We start from the raw sequence: 14,579 nt of genomic DNA, 5'->3' as shown, positions 1-14,579 counted from the left end.
TATTAATAAAACTATTTTTTTGTAATTTTCGTAAATATTAAGATAAAATATGAAGTAATATTTTTTGTATTTTTTCAAAGCTAAAATGACTATAAAATATTAATAAAACTATTTTTTGTAATTTTCGTTTTTTAATAAAGACAAAATATAAAATAATACTTTTTTGTATTAAAACGACTACAAAACATTAATAGAATTATATATATATTTTTTTAATTTTCGAATTTATATAAAGTACCAAAATAAAATGCAATTTTTGATTTTTTTTCAAGTTTATGAGGGATACATAAACTAAAATTTATATATATATTTTTGTAATTTTTTCTTTTGCGAGAAAAATAAAGTAAAAATAGTCAAAATAGCTATATTAGTCCTAAATTAAATATTTAAGCTAAGAATGTAAAAATTCCCGGGGAGGGTCAAAAATCACGTGCTTACATGTAGTACGTTCGGGGGTAAAATAGTAATTTGCAATAGGGTCGGAGGGGTAGTTTAGGAATTGTACATTTTGTAATTGTTTATTTGAAGCATGGGGGACAAAATGAAATGGGGTGGGTTGTGATATGGTTATTTAATATAAAGGGGGGACAAGACAAAATTAAGTGGGGGGAATCTTGTATTATTTTAAGTGAAGCATGGGGGACAAAATGAAATGGGGTGGTGTGATATGTTTATTTAATGTAATGGGGATGAGTGGGAAGATAATGGGTTGGGTAGAGAAAAAGTATTGATTTAATTGATTAAAAGATTTATGGGATGAGATTATATATATGAAGTCTTGAACACAAGACAAGATAATAGGAGAGAGAGAACATACACAGACAGACAGAAAAAAACGGGAGAGAGAAACAAATCTGAAAATAAGAGAGAGAAAAGGGCTGAACATTTAGGAGATAGAAAATTCCGAAAAATATTTAAGCTTTCAAATAAAAAAAACTAAAAAATATTCTGCTTTCTTTTATTGTTTGAAATCAGAATTGATTGTTGTTTCATAAAAGCTGAAGCTTTTTGTTTTTTTTGGATTACTACTCCACCGGTCTGTTACTGGGTTGTTACTGTTGCTGGGCTATTGTTGCTGTGTTGTACTGATTTTACTACTGCTGCTGATTCTCATCTTCATTTTCTTTTGCTTCCAATATCAGGTACACAACTGACACGCTGGTTATTGTAATCCGAAATATGAAGCATGAATACGAAAAAACGAAGAGTTGAAATTCTGAATTATATTTAATTATATTCTGAATTTTATTTGTATGTATAAATTATGTAGTTTGCAAAAAATCAGAATCATGTAGATATTTAATACATATAGTGGAACATTCGACGATAGCTTAACAAATGAACTATCTACATCTATTGCCTAAAAAATAAATAAATGGTGTAGTAATTCCGTCGAATCAAAAATCAAACAAATAGGTCATCTAGTAGGGAGTTGGTAGAAATTTATTTAGTTAAATAATATTGGTTAATTTCAGCATGTAAATGGTTTAGGATTAAAATTAGAATTGCTATGTTTTTTTTTTAATTTGACAAACTGAGAACATGCCTAGTATAATGTAACTAGGTAATAACATGTAAATAAATTAAGATATTTCTCCTTTATTTTGTAGAGACAAATTTCAATAAAAAAATGTAGGCATTTTAGGACTGTCCTTTTAAAAATAAAATGAGATGAGCCTCGCCCAATAAAATGCACTAATTGCGGGGCCCTCAATAAATATTTAATTGAGTATTTAGAATTCGGGATGGACTGTTTAGTGAATTCCACAGTCTTACCCATAAATAATAATACGCTAATCGCTTTAGGCACGATTTAATAATAATACATTCTTAAACATGGGTGCGCATTTATGCGACCCAAATCCAAATCCTAAAACATTGAATAAAAATACGTTTCGGATCGCGGGTGCATTTTATGTGACGCAATCCAAAGACATGTTTTTTAAACGATGTTCACATTCTTGTAAAAATAATAATAACAATTATGAAAGCGGTAAAAAGATAAAATTTGCACATAAGTTCATATTTGTATAAAATCAGATAATCAAGCCGAATATAACAGTTGAGCGACCGTGCTAGAACCACGGAACTCGGGAATGCCTAACACCTTCTCCCGGGTTAACAAAATTCCTTATCCGGATTTCTGGTTCGCAGACTGTAATACAAAGTCATTCTTTTCCTCGATTCGGGATTAAATTGGTGACTTGGGACACCCTAAATCTCCCAAGTGGCGACTCTGAAATAAATAAATAAATCCCGTTTTGATTGTCCTTTAATTGGAAAAAACTCCCTGTACCCCCGCGAGGGCGGAAAAAGGAGGTGTGACAGTTCCTTACGAATGTGTATTGATTATAGGCAACTGAATAAGGTGACGATCAAGAACAAGTACCCGCTCTCGAGAATTGAAGATTTATTTGATCAGTTGCAAGGTGCCAAGTATTTTTCAAAGATAGACTTGAGGTCTGAGTTCCATCAGGTAAGGGTTAAGAATGAAGATATCCCGAAGACAACATTCAAGACTAGATATAAGCACTTTGAGTTTCGGGTTATGTCTTCGGTCTGACCAATGCCCAGACAGTATTCATGGATTTGATGAACTGTGTGTTCATGCCTTTTTTAGATATGTTCGTAATTGTATTTATCGACGATATATTGGTGTAGTCTCGTTCAAAGGATGAGCATGATAATCATCTATGTATTGTGCTTAGAGTTCTACAAGAAGGGAAGTTGTATGCAAAATTTTCTAAATGTGAATTCTGGTTGAACTCTGTAACTTTCCTTGGGCATATCATTTTGGGTGAAGGCATCCGGGTGGATATACAAAAGATTGAGGCAGTAAAGACTTGGCCTAGACCCACAACACCGACGGAGGTTCGCAACTTTCCTGGTTTGGCAGGTTATTACAGGAGATTTGTGGAAGGATTTTCTTTCCTTTCAGCACCTTTAACAAAGTTGACTCAGAAGGGAGCGAAGTTTCAATGGACTGATGCTTGCGAACAGAGTTTCCAGGTATTAAAGGATAGATTAACGTCAGTACCGGTTCTAACGCTTCCAGAATGGACCGATGGTTACGTTATCTATTGTGATGCTTCAGGCGTTGTATTGGGTTGTGTGCTGATGCAGCATGGTAAGGTTGTGGCTTATGCTTTTAGACAACTAAGAAAATACGAGAAGAACTACCCGACCCACGATTTAGAGTTAGCTACGGTGATTCATGCATTAAAAATGTGGAGGCACTACTTGTATGTCATTCATGTTGATATCTATACGGACCATAGGAGCCTCCAGTACATCTTCAAGCAAAAGGAATTGAATATACATCAAAGGAGATGGTTGGAGCTACTTAAAGACTATGACGTTGATATTTTATACCATCCGGGGAAGGCGAACGTAGTAGCCGACGCCCTCAGTCGTAGATCTATGGGTAGTTTGTCATATTTACAACTAGAAAAGAGGGGAATAGCCCATGAGGTTCATCAGCTAGCTAGTCTTGGAGTTCGGTTATTGAACTCAAGTGACGTTGGAATTACTCTTCAGGATACGACAACATCCTCTTTAGTAACTAAAGTAAAGGAACGCCAGTATGAGGATCCTATGTTAGTTCATTATAGGGATACCACCCTTCAGAAGGAGAAGACGCCATTTGAAATTACAGAAGATGGGGTCCTCAGATATCGAGGACGATTATGTGTGCCTAATGTTGCAAAGCTGCGTCGGCAGGTTATGGGAGAAACTCGTTATTCTCGTTATTCTATCCATCCAGGAGCAACAAAGATGTATAATGATATCAGGGAAGTGTATTGGTGGGACATAATGAAAAAGGATATAGCAGAGTTTGTTGCTCAGTGTCCTAACTATCAGCATGTTAAAATTGAGCATCAGAAACCCGGTGGGTTATTGCAGGCTATGGAGATTCCGACTTGGAAATGGGAAGTAATAAATATGGATTTCATCATAAGCTTACCTCGTACCCAATGTAACTTCGATTCGATATGGGTGATTGTTGATAGGCTTACAAAGTCAACCCATTTTCTACCCGTCAGAACTACATATTCCTCAGAGTATTATGCAAGGCTTTATATTAAGGAGATAGTACGACTGCATGGTGTCCCTGTATCTATTATTTTGGATAGAGGAGCTCAATTTACAGCTAACTTCTAGAGGTCCTTCCAAAAAGGATTGGGGACTCAAGTAAGTCTTAGTGCAACATTTCATCCCTAGACAGACGGATAGGCTGAGCATACTATCCAGACACTGGAGGATATGTTACGAACTTGTGTAATAAACTTCAAAGATATCTGGGATGATCATCTGCCACTTATTGAGTTCGCATATAATAATAGTTACCATTCCAGTATTCAGATGGCTCCATATGAAGCTCTTTACGGACGGAAGTATAGATCGCCTATAGGTGGTTTGATATTGGAGAATCTGGATTACATGGGCCAGACCTGGTTCATCAAGCCATAGAAAAAGTAAAGTTGATTCGGGATCGACTATTGACAGCTCAGAGTCGTCAGAAGTCATATTCTGACGTGCGACATCGAGATTTAGAGTTTAGGGTTAATGACTGGGTATTCTTAAAAGTGTCACCTATGAAGGGTGTGATGAGGTTTGGAAAGAAAGGCAAACTTAGCCCACGGTATATTGTGCCTTATAGGATCATTCGGAGAGTGAGCCAAGTAGCATATGAATTAGAATTGCCCTCGGAATTGGAGTCTGTTCATCCGGTTTTTCACGTATCTATGTTACAGAAGTGCATTGGCGATCCTACACGAGTGGTGACCATGAATGATGTACAGATTATAGAAGACTTATCATACGAGGAAGTTCCGGTTGCCATCCTAGACTGACAAATCCGCAAGCTGCAGAATAAGGAGGTAGCCTCTGTGAAAGTACTTTGGAGAAACAACAATGTGGAAGAAATGACTAGGGAGACCGAGGAAAACATGAAGTATAGATCTCTCTACCTATTTCCTCCTCCATAGAAGGGTCCGATTGAGACATCATAATCATAAGGTACGAGTATAAATTCTTGTGTTGGTTATTATCATTGGTCATGTGAGGCCATTAGCGTTATTCATAATTATGGTCTTGTGTGTCGTTGAATTATTAAGCTTCTACGGGGAGAATTGGTAGTGTTGTTGTTACAGAGGCTACCTTGCCAAAATTTTATAGATCACGAGGAGTTGAACATTCGAGGACGAATGTTTCTAAGGAGGGAAGGATGTTACATCTCGCGTTTTCATACGTTAAAAGTTTCGTCTTCGGTTAATTGACGTAGACTCGGGGTTGAGATCATCTTGACGTTAACGTACTCACGCTATTTATAACCAGCGATAAATAAGTGTTATGAAAGATAAAGGGGTACACGGATTAACGAAAACGAGTTTCGTTGGAAGTGGCCATTTGGAATAAAATACGGGTCGAGCGATAATACCCGATAATTATGAACTAGTACCATGCAATGTGCCATATGATCATGGTAGTATAATATATAAAGTATATATGAAGTATTTTAAAAATAAATAGAATTTTAAGTAATTTGTGGTAATTTTAAATTATGCGGGTAATTGGTTAATTACTGAGTAATAGGACATTACCCAATTAACTAATAAGTGGATAAAAAATTAATAATTATCCTCCCCCTCACAAATGTGGCAAGAAGCCATTAAGTCAGAAGTGACTAAGAAATCACTTATGCAAGATGTCACTTATGAGAAGTGATGACTATTCAAGATGTCTGTTACTTATCCAATATGAACCAAAATGACACGTATTATTGAAAGCTACTTCTTTTATAGTCAACATTCTTCTCAAAAGTACTATCATACATGTATCACCTTTTCCATTACTAACTTTCATTGCCTAATCCTACTAAAGATGTCTACATTTCTATGTGAGATAGTAATTTCAAGAAAAATTATCTCAAACCAGAAAATTTCTCAAACTCAATAAGCGTTATATAATGGTCAAGTGCAGTAAACGAATTCAAAAACATTGCTTTCCAAAACTTCAAGAAATAGAAACGTTTTCGTTTCAAATTCTCAAAGAACAAAAAAAAACATTTTCCTCTCAAAATTTCAAACCAAAAACGTTTTCTTCATTCCAAAACCAGAAACAATTTTCGTCCATGAATTTCTAAGGAGCAGGGGCAAATTTCGTTCAATCAACGAAGGTTTTCCAACGAAATATTATATGGAGTTTTTCCCACTCCAGGTATGTTAAGGCCCTCCCTTTTTTCTTTTGGCATGGTCCAAGTTATACTGAAGAAACGAGCAAACACATAGTTTCCATAAATTACTCTATTCATAGAAATAATAGGGGTGTCTATATTCTTGATTCCCCATGATAATTATTATTATCTCCTATTCAAGGGTCTCAGAATAATACACAGTTGAAAAAGTTTATCCGGAAGGAATATTGAGATTATTACGTAATTTTCATGCATTTCACTCATTTATACATGTGCATCGACCCATGACCCAATGACGTTATATACGTGTATATATGCAAATATATCTATATGGGATATGATAAAAAGTTACGGCGTTATATACGCACCACCACCTGATCAGCCGGTATATGTTGATGATATTGCTCATAGTGGACGAGATGATATGATGGGATGCCCTTAGTGGCTTGATGATATTATGTACACCCATACCTATACATGGCACGACATTTATATGCACGTGCATGAAATTATAAACGTTTCAGATTTTACAAAGTTATTCAGATTTAAAGATGTGTTTCCTTATTCCATGTTTTATCTATGTCTTTTACGTACTAATTTTCATGCCTTACATATTCAGTACATTTTTCGTACTGATGCCCTATTTTACGGGGCCTGCATTTCATGCCTACAGGTGCAGGTAGGCAGGCTGACGGTCCCCCTTCTTAGGATCCCTGATCAGCGAGAGTTGGCGTGCTCCACTTGATCCGGAGTTGCTTTTGATTTTGGTACGATACGTTTATATATATATATATTTGTATATATATATATATATGTGTATATGGGTATGATGTGGCTCAGTCTTGTCTTTGTACAGTTATGTTTCTATTAGAGGTCTATAGACAGTATGTCTAGTTGGATAGTACGTGGCCTTACCGGCTTTTAGTTTTGGATTTATAAGTCTATAGCAGCCTTGCCGGCTCGCCCACTGTATTATGCTTGTATACGTATATATGACTTGAAGGCAGGTTTCCTTCTTGTATGTTATTTTCGTAATTCAGTAGATATTACTCAGGTTCATATCTTAGACACATGCTTTGGGTTGTTTGACAGGTAGGACTCAGGCACCCGTCGCGGCCCATCGGTTTGGGTCGTGACAAATTTGATGTAGCTTTTTCTCTATTTGTTCAATTACGTTTATATTGTGGTTGGTTGAAGAGCTCTCAATCGATTGTGCCTATTTAGTATGTACTACTTGGAGAGTGCATATTTAGGTAGTTGTTGAACAACATCACTCCTAATGTATATGAGAGATCAATACGAAGGGTTTAAAGGTGGGATTAGGGATAACGAAGCCTTGGTGCGATCCGAGTGAGCCATACTTAATGCCAACTAGCGTAATTCGACAGAATATGTCTAGTAAATTATAATAGTTACTCGGGAGAGAATTACGACACTCAGAGTGTCCATGATCGGTAGAGAAGACTTAGGCAAATTTATAGAAAGTGTAGCGGAAAGGATTCCGATAATTGTGGAAATCATAACTCTAGACCTCCTTAATCTTTTCTCCAACCTGTAGTATCTTTAGTTGTTAATCTACTACTTTAATTATTTAGATTGATTAGATATAAGAATCTTAATATTTATAACTTAGAAATTGTTCGAGGTTATCTTCTTAGTGATAGTCAACAGTTGTAGCTGACCCTTAGTTCTCTGCGGGATTCGAATCCGGACTTGTATAGCGGATTATATTTACAACGACCGCTTAATCCTTTTTATAAGGCGTAGTAGGGTGTGATCAAATTTTGGCGCTGTTGCCGAGGAACTAACTGTATAGCTGTAGGTGTACATATTTCTAGGTTGCAAGTTTGAACTTTTATTTTTGTTTTCTTGTATTTGATTATTTTTTTAAAAAAAATAATTGATTTTTGATTTGAGAACATGACATCTTGGAATTATGAGAGTTTTGATGTTGGTAATTCTACTTTTGATCTTATTATGCATATTGTAAAGGAAACCACCCATTGCAAAATTATCAAAATATTTCCGAGAGCGAGTATTGTGCACCAACTCAATCTTATGTGTGGAATATGTGTGATATGTGTGGTGGTCAAGATGGTCACTTTCTTGGTTGTGCTTATAATTCGTATCTTCCCCCAACCCCTTATTTTGATGGTTCTACTTTTTCTTGTGAGGATAACAGGAACAAAGAACCTTGGGAAGTTGATCTAAAGGAGATCAAAGATATGTTTAAGTGCCATGTGGAATAATATGACGAGAAACCACGACAGATATAAATGCAAGAGGCAACTATTCACAACTTGGAGGCTCAAGCGAATAAATTAATTGAACCTTGTAAAGCGCAACAAGTTGACATTGTGGATAGTAGCCAATGTGAGAATGAATTGGCTATAGAAATTGCCATTATATTGGAGGATTTAAAAAAATATGAGGAGATGCTAGTGGAGAAGGCCAGAGTAGAACATCAACAATCAATCGAACTAGATTTTGAGGATGCCGATGTTGTAGAAGAGATACCAGAGTCAACCAAGGATATTGATGATACATATTTAGTTGACTCTAGTGTCATTAGTGTTGAGGATGTTGACAATCTCAATGTTAATGCAATTGAGCGCATTGGTCCACATTCCAAGCATTTTTCCACATTGTGTTTGGATGATGATATGGAAATAGAGTCGTCCGAGCCACTAGAGGAGCCAAGGAGTAAGGAACAAGATGCCTGCATTCTGAAATTCTTCGTACCAGAAAGTCGGGATTACACATCTCATCCAAAGGCCAAGAAGTATAGAATACTACATTGTTTCATTGAGCCAGTCAGATTCGTTCTACCACCCCAGGAGCATGATCACAGAGCATAATCAAAACTTGGGGTTCAATTCATAAGATCGAGGTGGAGGCAAAAAGTGATTCGCGTCATGCCGCGACATTAAATCAAGCACTTGTTGGGAGGCAACCCAGCTTTATTGCTTTATTTTATTTTTTTTATTATTTTTTTAATTGTATTATTTTTGTAGTGTCGATTTTTGATTTTCTAGGAGCATGGAAAGCAAAGCTATTGAAAGGATGCAACAACAAATCAGATGGTTGGAACTAAGTGTGAGGTACCCGTACGAAGGACCAAGCCTGAGAGAAGTCTGAGTATCTCATGAGTTGTTAGTGCTTCGGCCTTTGGCCTACCAGGGAGTTTCTTTTGCCCTCTTATTAGTATGGTGTGCATTGGGGACAATGCACAATTTTAAGTGTGGGGTGATGAGATTGTCTGGGTGATTTTCTATGCTATTTTAGTTGTATTAGTTTAATTGAATAATTTTTTTATATAAAAAATCAAAAAAAAAAACAAAGATTGGACTTTTCCTGACAATAGATATCCTAGACAATTTTCTTGAGGGATTTAAGTCTAAAGAAAAAAAGGACAAAAAGATTTTCTTTGTAGGTAGTGTAGTAATTCTCCCTTGGTTTTTCTTTGTGTCGCGGTTCTTTTCCAAGGGTTTTGTTTGAATCGGGTGTAGCTAATTTCTTTTAGGAATAGGAGCAAATGTACTGTGTTTGAATTGAAGCAATATCTCTTGACTTTGTTATGCCTTGAGAATAGTAAGTACTTTGGCTGTGACGCTTAGGCTCAGTTTTGACTCTTGTAGAAGTACCTTAAATTGTATGATCTTAACTTTGCTTAACTGCTTTGACTAGAGTGTCTTGATGAATCCAATCCTGAGTGCGTTATGTGCCATCTGTGTATGAGGTTTGGGTGTTATTCTGTGCATTGCATTTGATGTCTAGAACTTGCCCCGTGTGTTTGTAAAGCGAAATAGTAGTTTTGTTCAGTCTTGGAATGATATAGGTGTTTCCTTGTTGAACCAGATATGTAAATCTTACCCACATAATTATTATGTATCATAGTTAACCCCTTTGAGCCTATAATCCTGTTTCTTTGGCAACCACATTACAAGTCTTACCCATTTGTTTGAATTAACCATCTATTTGAACCTTTTAATCTCTCATGAGCACTTGAATAGTTATGAACTTTGTAAAAGTTAAAGTGTGGGATGATTGGTTTGAATTTTGAGTGGAACTAATGAAATAAAGAGAAATGTGCATGGTTTTGAATAAGTAAGAGCCACTTGAATTGGAAAATAAAAAGAAAAGAAAGAAAAAAAATAGTTGTATTGTTGCGAAAAATATTCTTTGATAAGTGGTGACTATTGATATAATTGTGCTTAAAGAAGTATGAGGTAATATAGATTGATGTGAAGGTGGAGTTTTGATTTGACACAAGTGGGGTTTTAAATGTTAAAATGTATGTATTAAAGTGCTTAGGGAGGTGTAGTCACTCTTATATCTAAATGCATCATACCCATCTCGCAGCCTACATTACAACCAAATAAAGTCTTACTTGATCCTAGACTGAATGAGCTCGATTAGTAGAATAGTACACTACGAGCAAACTTACGGTGCATCTTTTGTGGCATATGAATGTTATTTCTGAGAGTGGGTGAATTCTTTCTATCTTGAGTTCCTAAGTGTACTTAAATTTTATTGTGTTGAACTATTCTCTTTTGTTGTGTGAGGACACTTGATTCATGAAGGAAATATAATGTTAGTGACCTCTATGTTAGAGTAAGTGGGTGAGTTGTGAATAATGCATGGTACTTGTGATTCAAATCTTGAGCTGAAGATGTTACGCTTTTGTGCTTAGTCTATTTTAAATATTCTTGGTGTGATGAGTTAGGAGAATTGTTTAAAAGGTCGTGTCTACATAAAGTGTAGTTTGATTGCTCGAGGACGAGAAATGGTTTAAGTGTGGGGTGTTGATGGTAGGCTATAATTACGTATTTTAGTCGCTAATTACACTCTAATTTCCTGCACTTTAATTGAGTTTGAGCTTTAATCGCTAGTGTTTTACATTAATTGTGTGTTTTATGCTTTGTAGGAGTGATTCCGAGCTATGTAGATGTAATGGAATGAATTCAAGTGATTTGGAGCTTTGAAGTCTGAGTAAAAACCCAAGGAATTAAGTCAGGATCGTGTTCGGGGATCAACAGATGATAGTTATGAACGAACAAAGAATCGAGTAGGTATATTGCGCATTATTAAGTAAAATACACATAACTTTTCTCTCAGAACTCCATTTGAGCTCCACAATATATAGTTGGAAAGGTAACTTAAAGAGATACAACTTTTATGTTTTACGTTTTCCCAAATTCCAAACGTAACAGGATGAAAAGTGCACGGCAAGTGCGCAGACGCACACTGGCCGCACAAATGGGGCAGAACACTGGGCAAGATGCGCGGGCAATCCGCGGCCGTGCACATCCTATCCGAGAAAAGTATCCTTTTTCAGATATAATTATTTTTGCCCGACCCTACTTGCTATATATACATGGAAGAACGATATTTTGAGGAGTTTTGACACACTTTTGACATAATTTAGACCTAAGGAGGCTAAGGAGACCGGGGATTCGACCTAAGGAGGCAAGAACACACTAGGAGCAAGGATTAGAATTCTTCTACGAGTTTTTCACTTCCTTCTTCCTATTTTCATTATTGGTTATGAATTCTAGTATTGTAGTTATGCATACTATTATGAATAGCTAATCTGTTATCTAGGGTTTTGATGGAACCTATTGAAGGATGATTTTTCTGTTACGTTAATATAGATTTGTTGTATCTTTTTCTCTTTTAGTTCAACTACGTTTATATTGTGATTGGTTGAAGAGCTCTCAATCTACTGTGCCTATTTAGTGTGTACTACTCGGGAGAGAGTGCATATTTAGGTAGTTGTTGAACAACATCACTCCTAACGTATATGAGGGATCAATACGAAGGGTTTAAAGATGGGATTAAGGATAACGAAGCCTTGGTGCGATCCGAGTGAGCCATATTTAACGCCAGCTAGCGTAATTCGGAAAAATATGTCTAGTAAATTGTAGCAGTTACTCGGGGAGAGAATTACGACACTCAGAGTGCTCATGATCGGTAGAGAAGACTTAGGCAAATTTATAGAAAACGTAGCGGAAAGGATTCCGACAATTGGGGAAATCATAACTCTAGACCTCCTTAATCTTTTCTCCAACCCGTAGTATCTTTAGTTGTTAATCTACTACTTTAATTATTTTGATTGATTAGATATAAGAATCTTGATATTTATAACTTAGGAATTGTTCGAGCTTATCTTCTTAGCGATAGTCAACAACAGTAGCTAAGCTTTAGTTCTCTGTGAGATTCGACTCCGGACTTATAAATCGGATTATATTTGCAACGATCGCTTAGTCCTTTTTATAAGGCATGATTGAGCGTGATCAACCTTCGATGCGAGCATCCTTCTACCAAATAATTTTTCAATACCGTTGGCTATTATCACACCTATTATTCTTTTCCCTATTTGGCTAAACCACAACCACAACATTTTTAATAATGACTCTCACTACATTGATAGCAAAAAAATATGCAGAATACCTCTGCATCACAAATCAGAACTTCAAACATCCAATAATAACTAAAACACTGGTAAAATGGGAACTCCCACCACAAAACATCTATAAACTCAATATAGATGGTGCACACTTAAAAAACTCCAACAATGGAGGAGCAAGTGGAATCATCAGAGATTCCGAAGGTAAATGGATTGATGAATTCTCGTATCACACAATGGTCTCATCACCCGTATAAGCTGAAATCATCGCCCTACTAAAAGGATTGGAACTTGCTTTCACAAAAAATCGAATTCCGCTTATAGTGGAAACAGATTGCTGGGTATTACTAAATCTACTACTTGACAATTCTCACAATAAAGCTAATACTAATCTTCTCCATGATTACAGGTTTTTGCTAGAAGCACTGGACCAACCGGAAGTTAGGCATGCCTACCGTGAAGGAAACCAAGTGGCGCACACACTAACGAAAATTGGGAGTAACTGTAACTCACATACTAACGCCAAATGTGGCGAAAACTTCTGTAGTGAACCACCTTTATTTGCTTTATTTACTTTCCGCAAAGACTTACTAAGGACTGTTTCGATAAGATCAGTTCGTAATAACTCTCTTTTATTTTAATACAATAATAATCAGCGCCCCGCGCCCTTTATCAAAAGAAAAGAATAATTGACGTTTATCCTTTGTAAAGAGCTGAACTCACTTCTGTAATCTTACCATTTATTTCTTTGTTATAAGACAATCTTTCCATTCTAGGATGTTCCAAAATGTTTGACATTGTTCTAGCTTAGTAAAACCTTCACAACTTTCAAGAATTTAAATTCATTAAACAATACTCCCTTCCATCCACTTTTATTAATTTTTTTGTTGTTTTTATATATATTAAGGAATTAATTTTTTAATATTAATTAACAATGAAATTGACCATATTAGCTTTAGTTTGTTCATTGGAAATATAACAATTCCTAAGTTTTTTACTCCAAGGACAACTTTAAAAAATAAAGTTAATTCTTTCTTAGTATATGAAAAAATCAATTATTGTGAATCACAAGAAAAATGCTAAAAAATCAATTAAAGTGGACCAAAGGAAATATACTCTAACTTGATGTAATACATATTTACTTTCTTTTTAATCATAATTTTATTATTCTCATTTGTCATCACTAATATATTATATGTCAAATTAGTATGTTAAATTTTCTGCTTAGTCAAATACGTTCACATTGTATGAAGCAATAATAATAAAAAGAGGCGAGATTAATATAACTAGTCAATGCAGTGCCAATTTGGCAAATCATTGGCTACTACAATTCAAGCAGGTAACCATAATTTAGCTTGAGACTTGAAGTCGTAAGATTCACACATTCACATTATCTTTACTTGAGCATGCCAGTTTATTTTCTTCCCTGATGGCCGTTCCTGTCTAATTGATGACAAAGGTGGATGTAGTGTTGCTATATCGGCTTCATATGAATTCAATATTTTAGGCATGAAGCATAAACTTGTGTATAAAGATCAATTGAAATTTCAACAAATAGTAGATATGAACCCATAATTTTAAAAATACGATGAGTTCGATAGTAAAAATCTTAAAGGTTCAACCCTTAGAGCTTAAATCATAGATCCGCCTCTGATTAATAATGTGATAAAAGCACTACTTTCACCCTTCCTAAGTAGTCTCATGCCATTGGGTGTGCCTTACCTTTCAACATACAACAACAACAACAACAACAACAACAACAACAACAACAACAACCCAATATAATCACTGGGTCTGGGGAGGGTAGTATGTACGCAGAGTCGCAGACCTTACTCCTACTCTTGGGGTAAAGAGGCTGTTTCCGATAGACCCTTGGCATCCATCCTTCCAAGAACTTACCACCTTGCTCTTGGGGTGACTCGAACTCACAACCTTTCAACATATATATCACATATGAACAGTTTAAGCAGCTAA

General features: G+C 35.8%; 1 long non-coding RNA gene across 4 annotated transcripts; it reads left to right on the top strand.

Annotated features, from left to right (window-relative positions):
* The first annotated feature begins 5,837 nt into the window (after positions 1 to 5,837).
* On the top strand, positions 5,838 to 11,836 carry LOC142182284 (uncharacterized). 4 transcript variants are annotated; one of them, XR_012711130.1, is made up of 5 exons: positions 5,838 to 6,219; positions 6,870 to 6,963; positions 8,379 to 11,264; positions 11,410 to 11,520; positions 11,625 to 11,836. It is a non-coding gene; the product is annotated as an uncharacterized LOC142182284 (long non-coding RNA). The 4 variants fall into 4 exon arrangements; XR_012711131.1 differs by having other exon boundaries at positions 8,379 to 11,268; XR_012711129.1 differs by having other exon boundaries at positions 11,410 to 11,836.
* The last annotated feature ends 2,743 nt before the right edge of the window (positions 11,837 to 14,579 follow it).

This window comes from Nicotiana tabacum, chromosome 6 (assembly GCF_000715075.1).
Source record: "Nicotiana tabacum cultivar K326 chromosome 6, ASM71507v2, whole genome shotgun sequence".
Taxonomy (NCBI): Eukaryota; Viridiplantae; Streptophyta; class Magnoliopsida; order Solanales; family Solanaceae; genus Nicotiana; species Nicotiana tabacum.
Note: the sequence above shows the minus strand (reverse complement) of the source record. Positions and strands in the feature narration are given on the sequence as shown.